Source organism: Sinocyclocheilus anshuiensis, unplaced genomic scaffold (assembly GCF_001515605.1).
Source record: "Sinocyclocheilus anshuiensis isolate Anshui unplaced genomic scaffold, SAMN03320099.WGS_v1.1 scaffold187, whole genome shotgun sequence".
Taxonomy (NCBI): domain Eukaryota; kingdom Metazoa; phylum Chordata; class Actinopteri; order Cypriniformes; family Cyprinidae; genus Sinocyclocheilus; species Sinocyclocheilus anshuiensis.
The window spans coordinates 190,619-204,253 of record NW_015552537.1 but is presented as its reverse complement, the minus strand read 5'-3'; positions in this window follow the sequence as shown (position 1 = coordinate 204,253).

Here is a 13,635-nt window from a genome sequence, read left to right as displayed (position 1 = left end):
ATATATATATATATATATATATATATATATATATATATATATTAAATCACAATCACTCAGAACATAATAGTTGAATGATGTATCACTCTACAAATGGCTTACTTACATTAACTTAAAAAAAGTAAAAATAAAATATAAAAATATGTAAAAACATAAAATATATATTTTTTTATTGTTTTCAATTAAAAAAAAGTATTGTTTTCAATATTTCCCCCCCTACTTTTATAACTACATTCTAATCAGAACTTAACATGTTGTACAGTATGAAACTTTTTTTTTTTTTAATGAATGAAATTCAAAACTGGGTTCTTGTAATACTCAGCTGACGGGTTGGATTTGGTGGAACATTTCAAGTATAGATATTGCATGCTTCTGTGTTTCATATTTTAACAACACATTTTAATAGAGAGGCCAAATTTCTATAGAGTAGCTCCAAGTCTTTATTTCAACTAAATAAAATGTAAAACTGTATAATGTGCAATAATACTAGATTGTTGTTGAATGGTTTATATGAACTGTGTGTGAGTGTCTACTGTATATACCATACACACATACATGCATACATACATACATTATACATACAATAATGCTTAATGTTTAAATTAACATTAGGAAGCCATCTTGATTTAATAATTTGTATTACTTTCCAACTCATCAAAATTTGTAAACAAATTCAGCCTTCAGAAGCTGCAGTAAAAGAGTTCCTGCTAAATGTTTTATTCCAGCTGAATATTTGGGGCCAAATTTACTAAACGGCAAATCAGTGTGAGAGCGCAATTTCAAAAGAGTGCCAATGGGAGTGGAAATTTCTGTGTGTGATTTACTGACAATGTGCACATTAAAGAACACAGATGCAGCCAGATAATTTCCATAATGACCAACACAATCTACCAAGAGCAGCGCAAATTAGTGTCTGCTTTAGGTCATGCTTTTTGGAGCATTAAACAATGGCACAAATACCAGTAATTTGACGAGCGCAAACGTTAGTTAATTGCATTGCGAGATTAATTTTAATACACTCTTCCCATAAAATTTGCATCTGAAAGAGAAACTCATACAAATGCATATTCAATAAGGTAAGGCACAAAAATGTGTCTACACTGTGTCTACACCTTTTCAGCGCTAATTCTTCACTGGGCGCCTTTAGTAAATCCTGACTACTATTTTAAAGGGAAAAGACCATTTGCGCTGATGCAAGATGTTAGTAAATCTGGCCCATAATTTATTCAAGCACATTTACACTACAAGTCTGCAGTGTTGTCCCCCAATATATTAGGATATACAGAACTTGGATCGACACACACACACACACTTACTCTGTGAGAAAAATTAGACATATCCACTAATATCAACATGGTGGATAAATGCAATGTTTGTAATGGGGTTTAGGAATCCAAAGTTTGTTAAATATGCTGTGAAACAAAATTCTGATGACAGAGTATAATTAAGTAGTACGACGGTCCAAAATTCTTTAAATGTTCATCTAGTTTGAACTTTTTAATCAGTCTTGGCTAAATAACACTTGCTAGGAGCTGTTTTTCTGTGTGGTGAGCTAATAAAATATTTTAACTCAAAGATCAATTGTTTGTGTCCAATTATTCACTTATGTGGGAAGTAGCTGTGTAATAAGCAGGGTAATGTAGAGTACATAGAGTTGGTCATTATCACAAAATAAACCCCTTCAGGGTGATACAAGACTGATATGGAGAGCCGCATCATTCTCATAAGGATTGATTATAAATGCAGTAAGCAGCACATTTCACGTTTATGCTTGTTTCGTTGCCATGTTATTCTGAATACATTTTTGAGGAGACTCTTGTCACCGCACTCTTGTCTCCTGTGATGGACTACCACTGCATTCCTATTTTAGGGTAACCCGTTCTCACTGCCAGGGCATCAAACACTGCCATATGTCCATATGAAATGTGTCATTGCATAGATGTCAAAAGCGTCACGTTTGGAACCCACTGTTTCAATGAGAAACGGTGATAACGGGCAGATAAAAGTACAGTCTCAATAATTTACTCAAACCAGATTTGGACAGTGTCTCCATTCGCTTGAACACAAAACCAGCACTCATTAAGAAACTGGCTAAGTTTGAAGTGAAATGTCATGGGTACTCGTGTGTCTCGTGAATGATTGCTTCATTGCTACATGCTGAAGTTTGGATTAATTTTGTGAGATGCGAGTCTGTTCATGAAGTGTGAAGATTGTTAACAATAAACTCCTTTTACTATGTGGAATATCTTATTTTTTTTAGAAGTTTAGGAAAAAAAAACATTTTCTTGGTAATTATTGTGAGTACTTTTTTCTGTTGCCCGTTACATTTTATATTGTTGAAAAGTCATTGGGTTTAAGGTCAGGATGGGGTGGTGCTCATATATATATATACATACATATATACAGTATATAGTAATTTCTCCTACTTTTCCAGATTCAGGAACAGCTGATTAAATGCAAATAATTAAATGTGTAATAAAAATGTAATTCATCTTTTACAGATTTTAGCCAATAAAATGTTATGATTATTAAATATTTTTCCCGTCATGCCAGTATTCAATATTTTATGTTTCTCAAAGCAGTGGGTAGGCAGCCACATGACTTGTGGCACCTGTATAGTGATGTTCATTTCTCTTGGACAGAATTAGACACCAGTATTAGACACCTTGGAAGTGAGATTCTGGTTTGGCTGGGGATGGCATAATGCAACCAAGTCAGTTCAAGGTGCAAAAAAACAAACAAAACTGCAATTCACAATACCTAGCTGGATGGTTCCAGGAAGTCTTTACTACCTGATCTACTTATTTATGAAACCTGCCACCCGCAAAATGACGGCCCGTAGCGAGCAACACCCGAAGCGAGACACAGCCAGAGCATGACACCTGCTGAGCTGCATAATGTGTAATCCATACAAAAACATCATACGTTTGAAATAACCTGATTTCTCCCAATGAATGGCTCCTGTGCACCTCAGACACAGGGCTGGAAGAGCTTCCTCAGTATGGGGCAGAGCAGACGTATTAAACCAGCCCTGCATTCAGCCTGCGGAAAAACAGAGTATTTCCCCTGTGAATTAAGTGTGTTTGGTATCCTTACGACACACCTACCTTCACGCTGTCAGCACAGGATGAGGCACAGACTGACAATACGGAGCCGAGCAGGCTGCAATCTTGTAAGGGTTCAGCTTGGGCAGCAGCCTGGTGTGTGTGAAATGTAAACAGCAACACAATTACGTACACCAGGACACTCCATTTCCTCACAGATGCTGGACTGTGGAAAGGGGCATTCAGGCTGGACTTTACCTTTATCTGTAGGGATGATGCTTTGGCATGTCACTTACTGGCTCTACAGATATCCTCTGGAGAAAGATTACAGAATACAGCCTGCTTTGTTGCAGCATTCTTGGCTGCTAAATGCTCCGGTTATCATTGATCACTTCTGAACACTCCTAAAAATAAAGGGTCTTTATTGGCATTGATGGTTCCATGAAGAACCATTAACATCCAGAGAAACTTTCCATTGCACAAAGGGTTCAGTATAGTGGATAAAGGTTCTTTAGATTATTAAAATGTTCTTTACACTTGGTTAAAAGTTTCAGGAGTCACATCTGCGTATAAATCTGGGAATCACCCTCGAAATTGCAATGATTAACATACTGATAACCATAGCAATGGACGGGACAAAGATCTGTTCACTGAAATGATCTTTGAGGAACCAAAAATGGTTCCTCTATGGCATCACTGCTAAAACTCCCTTTGGAAGATTGTACATTGTCTCAATTTATACTAGATTTGCATTTTGTGAAGTTCTTGTAAGGCAGCAGAAGAAGAGTGTTTAATCCTGAATAAATGAAATGCCATATCAGTTCTGCTTCTCTGTGCATGGGAATGTTAACACAGATGTAAGAAAGAAAAGGAAATATATGCATGGAAAAAGACTGGTGATAATGACAATACTGGTAACGTCAATGTCATCACTAGATCCTGTGGTTAGATTTTGAATAGTGAGCACACAGTTTGAGTCAATCAATGCAATAGTTTACAACTTTAACCCTTTCCTAATCCTAACCCACTACATTGTAGAGTGTTTATTAAAGACAAAAATGAATAACATTCCTAAAATACAATCATCTACAAAACAGAAGTTTTAAATATAGTCTGTACATTCAGTGGAATTAATTAATGCACAATTTTATAATTAGAGTCGGAGCTTTAGAGCGAACCCTGAGGAGAATGACTGAAGATAATAAAGCGCTGTCGCTCAAGCACAGTAATGGCCAGCCGTCATATGATGATCAGACATGCTGTTTTTCTTCACCAAGTTACCGTATCTCCTCATGCAATGTCCAAGGTTATCCAAAAACCCTTTCTCTACAATCCTTCATATATTTTCTCACGGCCCCCAGTGGTTTACTGATGTTAACTAGTCAAACTGACAACATGATTAATAAATAAAAGCTCTGACACTACACGACTGATTCTGAAGGAGGCTGTATCTCACACACTTCAGACACCGTCAGGAGATCAGCGTATAACAGTGACGGCAACCCTCGGTAGGAGTCGCACGTGAACCTTCATCGCTGTACTTTAATCTGCATCCAGAGGTGGAAGGAGCTTGCACTTTAAGCAATGAGACTCATTAATCTGGCCTCTTTCGGCTCCTCCTGGAGACATTCCAGGGACAGTGAGTTATGGCCTGCTCCAGAGCCGAGGAGGGAAGCCTGCTGTCTTACCGGTGGAACGTCACCTTCAGACTATTGATCAGCACAGAGGACACTGAGAGCACCGGGCTCATGGGAACCGACGATCAAAACAAAACACCACATACATTAGAATGTAGCATTCTTTAACTATCTCTCTCCATGAAAGCCTGTCTTAATATTAAAGGTACAGTATTATTATATAATGTTTAAAAAGTGCATTGATTAGTTGCATGAAACCTTATATCTTTATACAGGTATTTATATTTGATTGCACATAAATTACTTTTTAGCACTGGTGTATCAGGGAGAGTGGGGCTAGTTGTCACACAGGGCTGTATCTCAGTGTTTTTGTGTGTGTGTGTGTGTGTGTGTGTGTGTGTGTGTGTTGATTTCAAGTTTCTAGATATTACTGTTTGTGAATTTATCTCTCCAAATTAAGATTACAATATCATCACATTTCTGTAATATCTGTTGGGTAACAAATGAACACAATAAAACACTGACTTACATTCTGACATGAGTGACTTTAATCAAAGACTTACCAATACCAATACATTTCACTATAAATGGGAGAAACTGCAAAGTGCAATATGGTGGTTCTAGTAAAGGAAGTCCAAACTACTAAATAAAAGCGCCAATCACCGATTGTTAAAGTCATCGGGTCACAGAAGCGCCGGTTCCCATGAAAACAATCAGTGTCTCGAGTAGAATTTCATCACGATGGCTCAAACTGCAATTCCTGTATGTCTCCATCCTCCATATACCTGGGATCACCCAAGCTCAAAACAGTTCAGGAGCATTGTGGGAATGAACTTTAACAACCGGCTGTGGGTGAAGAACTTTCCTCTGAAGCCATATCTGAAGAAGCCAGTGTACTGGCAGCCAAATGGCACAAACGTGTCATCAATTATGCAAATAATCTGTTTCCACCACTACACATACAATATGCCTTGCACATTAAATATTTATGTGACTTTATTCACATTTAAAGCATTTGCATTCAATATCTATTATACACACTGTCAAAATGTGCATCAAAATAGTTGCATGGAAACTCAGTTTATATTGCTTTGAAAAAGGTCAATGTATGTTCAAAATTAAAAAATAAATAAATCTGAGCAATAACACATTCTTCAATGCTTTTTGTCAATACCAAAAACAATTTGTGTCTGTATAAAGTGACTGAAATAAAAATAAAAATCAGTGACAACTAGCCATGTTCTCCACTATAATGTTTGTTTATGATTTATGATGGAAAGCTGTTTTGTACAGTTTTCTGAAATTACCTGTTACTGCATATGAGGAACAAATTCTTTCTTACCAAATTTCAGTTTGAGATGAAAAAGTAAAGTATCTGTAAAATAAGGATCTAACAAACACATCAGTAGTGAATTGTGATGCTCAAGTGAAGCATCATACATCATGCTAAAACTACATCTAGATTTCCATAGCCTCCATGCTCACAATCAACCAGGAAGAGAGAGAGAAAATAGAGAAGGAACATGATTCTTATGTTGCATCCTCGATTATTCCAGCTCTGGGTGATATGTTTTAATAATGAGCCGCTTCTCTCGCAGAAGTCTGGAGCTTGCCAGTAATGCCTGTTTCACATGTCAGCTTGGGCTGCTTTAATCTCAAGCTCATTATAGAGGAGCGGGGCAGGCAGAACACAACACAAGCCCGTGGCGTTGAATTACTTTTCCACGGACCCACACACTTGTCAGGACCCCTGAGACACAGCAGCCACACACACAGCCCGCTTCAAGCTTACTGGGCTTCTGTATTGAGTTTGTTTCCAATGCCGAGGTTGAAAATGTACTGGCAGGTCAAAACAGGGCTGAAGAGAAGAACAGCATCTTTTTCCCTTCCTACATCCGTGCAATTTATAGCATGAACTATGAAGTGTTAATACTTACAAATCGTGAGGGTCTCCCGTAGCGTAAACCGGAGTACATGAGACCTACAGTTCACAGCAGCACTTTGCAATGGTTATCTGAGAGCGGATGCACTAGCAGCTAAACAGATTCACAGAAATCCCATGATTTCACCAATGTTTTATCTCCTGCCATCTTTACTGCTTAATAAATAAGGACAGAGAGACTGCTGGCATCATGTATTGTACACAGTCAGCGTTCATGGAGGCCTTTGGCTGCTCATTTGCATGAATCGCTCAGGCAGATAATGACGCGGGATGTTTCCTCCGGCCCGAGCAATGACTGCGGCAGCTGATTCAATTACATTTGCCCATCACAACGCTACAATCCCCATTTCCAGATTTACTTAAAACCGGGATTGAATTAGGCGCAGCATCACCTGGTGATGGTGGATTTATTGGATTAGGCTTGAATTGCATCTTGTGCACCTAACAGACTGAGGTATTCTTTAGGATTGACTGCTACATGAGATGATGTGCAATGTTTAAAAATCAACATAAAATCTAAATTGATCATTTTGATTTTCTTCATGAAGATTCCTGGTCTTGATGCACCTGATTCATATGTACACTCATTAAATAATAATAATAATAATGTTTGGGCCCTGTGAAATCATTATGCATGTATGCATTTATTTATTTGTTTGTTTGTTTCTAAATTATGTGCTTTCCATTTAAATTTTTCCATTTCAGTTTAATTACATTTTGGTTTAATGGTTTAAATAACTTTTAATAATAAAAAGCATGTCCAATGAAATGTATCCATAAAACTTTCTTTCACAATATATTGGCAATATATTGAAATTCTGTGTTTTCCATTTAAATTTTCCTGGATTATGTGTTTTATGATTTCATACACATTTATCATCAAAAACATTGGTAATCAAATTAATGTGTAAAACTTTACCAATTTGATAAATATTTTACAATGTAATGAAATTAAAATTTGAGCAGTTCCTTTCCTTTTCTGGCAAATAAAGTGCTGCCCATGCGAAAGCATTTCCTTCCTCGTGTAGGAAAATGTGTGATATTAAAATATTTTATTATATTATTTTATTAATTTATATGTTTAATTTATCCTTATTAAACTGTATCGTCCTCATATAGTGAGACGCAGACGAGTCACGTGTGTAGATTCACATTTACTCAGCAGTGCTTTAATATTTACACGAGTACATATCGCCATTTTATTAACTGTGCAGCCCTATTTTTAACAAATTCAGTGTTATACATGTACAGTAAATTCCATGTAATGACTGGAGTGCTTCATTCTGGTGTGCAACACCAACTCATCATGATGCAAAATCTATTTTTTTCTCAGATAAATGTTTTTAAAAATAACATGTTCATCTTAAAATCTGACTGCATTAGTAGTGAATCCTGAATTGCTAATAACCAGTACAGTAGCACATAGATTGCAATATCCGTCTCACACTTACAGACTTGTTCGCTGCTTTCCTTTGACTCTGGATAAGAGGGACTTTGTGGATCGGTGAAGCTCTGAAGTGCTGACCACATCCCTTCTCTGCTAGTCAAACAGCGCGTCTCAGCGCGACACAGCCAGCATTCACTGCCTTCCTCCAGCTGTTACTCAGGCACTGAATGGAAACTCTGTCGAGGTCATCATCATTTCCCTGATGAGGCTCCACCACATCCTACAATCCCACAATCTGCCAGCCGGCTCCAAGATGAGTTCAAAGACTCAAGGATCCTTGAAGAGGGCTTATGGTCTATAGGGTTTCAATAATACTGCTCATTTTCCAGTGTGTTATCCATATATACTAACTGTATTTAACTGTATTTCTGAATAGGCTGACTGTGAGTTATGCTTGACTTTCTTATTAGTAATCTGTACACCTTATATTTAAATGTACACATTTGGGAGCAGTGTTGGGGAAAGTTACTTTTAAAAGTAATGCATTACAATATTGCGCTACTCCCTAAAAAAGTAACTAACTTTTTATGGAAAGTAATGCGTTACATTACTTTTGTGTTACTTTCGCGTTACTTTTTAAATATGAGCAGGGCTTGATTATTTTTAATATAAGAAGTTCTATTTATAGCAAATGTAAAAGCCCTTTTACACCAAAAAGTGTAATGAATAAACCTCAGGCTGAAGGAAAAATAAATTCACGTCTGTACAGTAGAACGCAGGCGAAGAAACACTCTTCAGCAATAAAAAAACAATGAAGCACAATTGTTAGTTTATCTAAAGTCATTAGTCATTAGTCATTAGCATGGTTGAACTGGATCATCAAAGGTCAGCAGCAAACACATTGGTTAATAAAGTGGGATTAGATACATTTGTGTTATTTAACATATTTAATGAGTTTGCATTTGCATCAGTTTTAATTCATGTTGATGAATACTAAATCTGCTTTTTGTGAGTGGGATGAATTAATGCACATTCAGATTTATTCTAGAACTACAGTAACATCATGTTCACACAGCGCACACAACTCCTCTGCACTTCCGATTTCTCCCAACATGGGGACAGGAGAGCTGTCAGTCAATAAATGGGAAAAAGTAACTGGCCTTAATTTTTTTGAAAAAGTAACTCAGATATTTTCTTGTAAATTAAAAAAGTAATGCCTTACTTTACTAGTTACTTGAAAAAAGTAATCTGATTACGTAACTCGCGTTACTTGTAATGCGTTACCCCCAACACTGTGTAGGAGACACTTATCCAAAGCAAAGTACAATATTTTTAAGGTATATACTTGATCAGTTCATGCATTTAATGGGAAGCTCTCCGTTAGCAGTCTCATTCATCCCAACAGCAGCTGCTCGGCTGGAAAAACCCTGAAAACACACGATGCTGCCATCTTGTCTTCATGGGCACTCAGTTCTGAAAACGTTTTTTTTTTTTTTAAGCCAATCACCTGAGCCATAAATGCATACGTCTGGTTCTGGCAGTAAAAATCCTGTGGATTTTCTGAGGATCTGATCTTGAAGGATAACTCATAAACCTTCAAAGAGAGACCTACTGTGAGCTACGAGGTTGTTAATAGATGGTGTATGCTTCTGTTAAAGCCATCCGTTTCATCATTTCAGCTTGGTTTATATTTAAAGATGCATACCATTTTGCATTCTTATGCACTGTGCTGTTTTGTAGTATAAATAGTGTGAGTAGTGTGTTTACACTGAAAATTCCAAAAAGAAAAGTGCACTTTAAATACCCGGATGATGCACTGGAGGGGGAGGGGCTATCATACTCCAATTGTGAATATCAAAATAACCTTATATAATTCATACACTACACGCTTGAGTACATAGCGCGCATAAGTGCATAGTATGGTGCATCATTTGGGACACAACTTCATTCATTCATTGAATTAAAAACAATGCCATTTGCAAGTTCACAGTCTTGTTTCTTTGTCTAATTTTCAAATACTTTTCCGCTTCAAATCAAATTATAATGTTTATAAGGATTCTCCTCGTAGGTTGTTGGCTTTGTTCCTCCTCCTGACTTTTTAAGAATCGTTAGGGTTAGGGTCTCTGGAACCAACAGAGAGGAAAAAGCAGAAGTCTGTTTCTCACCGTCAGCAGGAACTAAAACACTTACTGTAATATTTTCACTCTTTTTGTGGTTTATATTTGAAGAATTCAGATGCAAAAGCTTCTAAGTGCAATCAGAAATTTTCATCTAAAATTACCGATTTTATCAGGCTCCTATATTTATGTTCAGTTCTTTCACTTTAATGGCATAGAAAAGGACATATACATTGCCATTAAAGTAACATAGATTAATAAATACAACATAAAAAAATATATAATTTTGGAAGACAATTTCAGACAGCACTTAGAGGCTTTTGCATCTGAAATCTTAATTTAATGTATTCATTTTTGCTTGTCTATAATTAAATGTAGCTTTAATTTAGCTTGTTTTACTTTTATTTTCCATCAAATCATTCGATCATGTGTTTGTTTTGATGTGTGCTGCAACAGTGCATCTTGTGGACAGCTAGTGCACTGAGGCCATTGAAAGGTCTCGGCTGTATCTTGTTAAAGTCTGAGCTCTCCCTGTTTGGGGGGCTCGCCGGGTCAACAATAAGGAGCTTTAGTGGAGTTATGAAGGCAGGATCCCCTTCCATAACAGACTGCAGCTCCATCAGCAGAGCCACAAGACTGTGTAAATGTGGAAAAGCAGCTCACGCTTGCTATATGGATTAAACGATCTGAAGGGAACAGCAAACCTGTCTCACACATTAGCTGCCCGCCTTCCAGTTTCGTGGGATTTGAGCAGAGCAAACAGAACACGTGGTCTTTGTTATCAGTCCAGGTAATAAGGAGGAAACAAGGAAGAAGTGTTTGGAAAGAACAAACAAGCCGGGTGTTTGCAGAGGCTTGCTAATAGGACTTTTCCCAGAGGACATCACTCACAGCAGCGCTGAGACACATCTGGCTCGCCCTGCCATAAATCTCTGCCTTAAACACCATCACTCCTGCGACCTTGAGGAGCGTTCACGGCACACAGCGGTCAGTCTCTATCACAACTTCTCCATTCTCTCTGAATGCCAAACACTCTTTCTATTCCAGTCACTGATGTTCAAAACTGGCTCTTTCCTGCGGAGATGCTCAGCCTCTTTTATGCAGTTTGGAGGCTGAAGGAACAACTTTGCTCAGGTGCATTTCACCACTAAAGTCATTTTCATTCACAGATCAGATTCATAAGGCATCACTACTGCTTAATGTAAAGTTTTGCACAAGCAAACACAACTCTCTCTCTAATAAATGCAAATATCAAAGTAACTATATTTGATGTTTTGTTGACTACATGTAACTTTGTAACTACATGTCAACTAGCAGTCATTAGAGTATTAGTGACTGTCTGCTTAATATCTGCTGACACTGTATTTTGATGACCATTCTAATGACTATAGGTAACTCATATGTCAACATATTCTACTAACCTTAACCCTGACCATAACCTATCAGTCTGCTAATACTCTAATGAGAGTTAGTTGACATGTAATTGCAAAGTTGCCTACAGTATAGACAACGGAATGTATTAAGGGGACCATCAAAATAAATTGTAACCAATAAGAACGTTCCATTGGACTGTGGTCTGAACACTAGCTTACAGAAATAAATGCAACCATATTTGTTTTGTTGTGGTGTTCTTTTAATCCCAAATCACAAGAGGATGTATTTATTATTATACAGTCATATGGAGCAAAGCTTTATTGTGTTTCTCACAGTATATCACCTCATCCCTGCAGCAATGAGCTGAAACACATAATAACGTCTGAAAGTTGAAGGAATAATCATATTTCACGCGTATAGATGTTATTATAGTGTGGCTGTAATTATGCAGTAGTCCAATCACAGCTCATCTCCCAAGGCTTCTGCGTCCTGACCGCACATAGGACAGAATTAATAAAGGATCAAGTGTTCATCCTCTCCTGACTGTCGTGTATTTCTACGCTGAAGGCAAGCTGTGTCTCATTTTGTTGAACTTATTCTCATTGTATAAGTAAACATGTAATCACTGCCAATCTGTGAGAGCTTTAAAGAGTGACCATCATAAAAGCCGGACGTCTGTAGTCATTAGATTAAAGCTGATGTGTGTTTTCTCATCTTTCTTATGATATCAAAAGTAAACTGGTTTCCTGATGAGTTTAAAGGTCCATTTACACCAAGAACGGTAACTATGATAGTGTCCAGTTTTGTCGTCTAACGCTTTAAATGCTCGAGCTCCTTAAAGTCAAGTGGATTCTGATTGGCTGTTTTTATTGTTCATCAGGTGGGAAAAGAAAAAAATATTGCTCTGAATGTGATTCCAATGATAACGTTCCTCTATGTTGTTATCAGTATAGTTGTGGTGTGAATTTCAATATCCGCATAGGGTTAGAGGGATTATTCAAACTTTATAGGTGCGGTTATTGTCTGGTTGTGAATGGCCTTTAACATCATGGCTCTGTGTTTGATAACAGTCATTGTTTTATCAGTCCCAAATTGACATACAATTACACTGACTATCATGCTATATAATGAGAATACATTCTAATAATCATCACTTGAACTCTGTAAATGATCACAGCGCATTCCTCAGATAAAAAGTCATTAATTTACGCATGCATTAAGCCAATAACGGGCCGTCCTTCTGTGGGTGGATCGCATAGTGCTTCCAGAGATGGATGGAGATGAATGCATGTGAGAGTGTTTGCTGGGATTGCTGTGAAATACTGGACCAGACGGCTGAGATCCTCACATTTTATTGATTGTGTGGCTCCCAATAAAACATGAATTCTTCATTGTCCCACAGACATTTCATTTAAGGTACCTCCTACTGTCTTCAAGCTGTGACTTCAAGATGTAGCGTTCAAGACCATGGATAAATCATCCGATTTCTCTTGCATTCCACTGTTTCCTTTTGATTTCTAGTTAAAAAATCAAAAGTATAATAAAGCAAACATTATCGTTGCCTAATCTTTAATAATTCTACAAAACAACTTTCCCTGCTTTTCAGCTCTCCTGTCACATAACCTAATCAGTTTCAATTATGTTCTGAAAAGTTTCTAGAAATTAAGCAGTTTCAATCTCAAACTGATTTAATGTGTTAATGCCATTTAAAAATATAACGGTGCTAAATATAATCACTGCATCATTAAGCGTATTAACTTTGACAGCCCTCAGAAAAACATATCTATATTTCAAATAACCAGGAACTGGTAAAACATCTACTAAAAATATTATGTGATGCTGGGTAACACGTTATAATAACTTTCATTAATAAATCATTAACAAACATTACATAATGCTTAACGGATCATTAGTTAATAAATATTTAAAGAGTTAGAAACGTGAGACAATGTGCTTGTTAATGTTGAACTTACTAAACATTACCTAATGATTAACAGATCAATATTTAAAGTAAATTGAAATGCTTACAAATGTCATCAAACTTTCAATTCTTGTGATAATGCACTAAAAAAATCAAATCAAATGACAGATGGTTTACAGAGACTAAAGCTTAATAAATCATTAACAAACATTA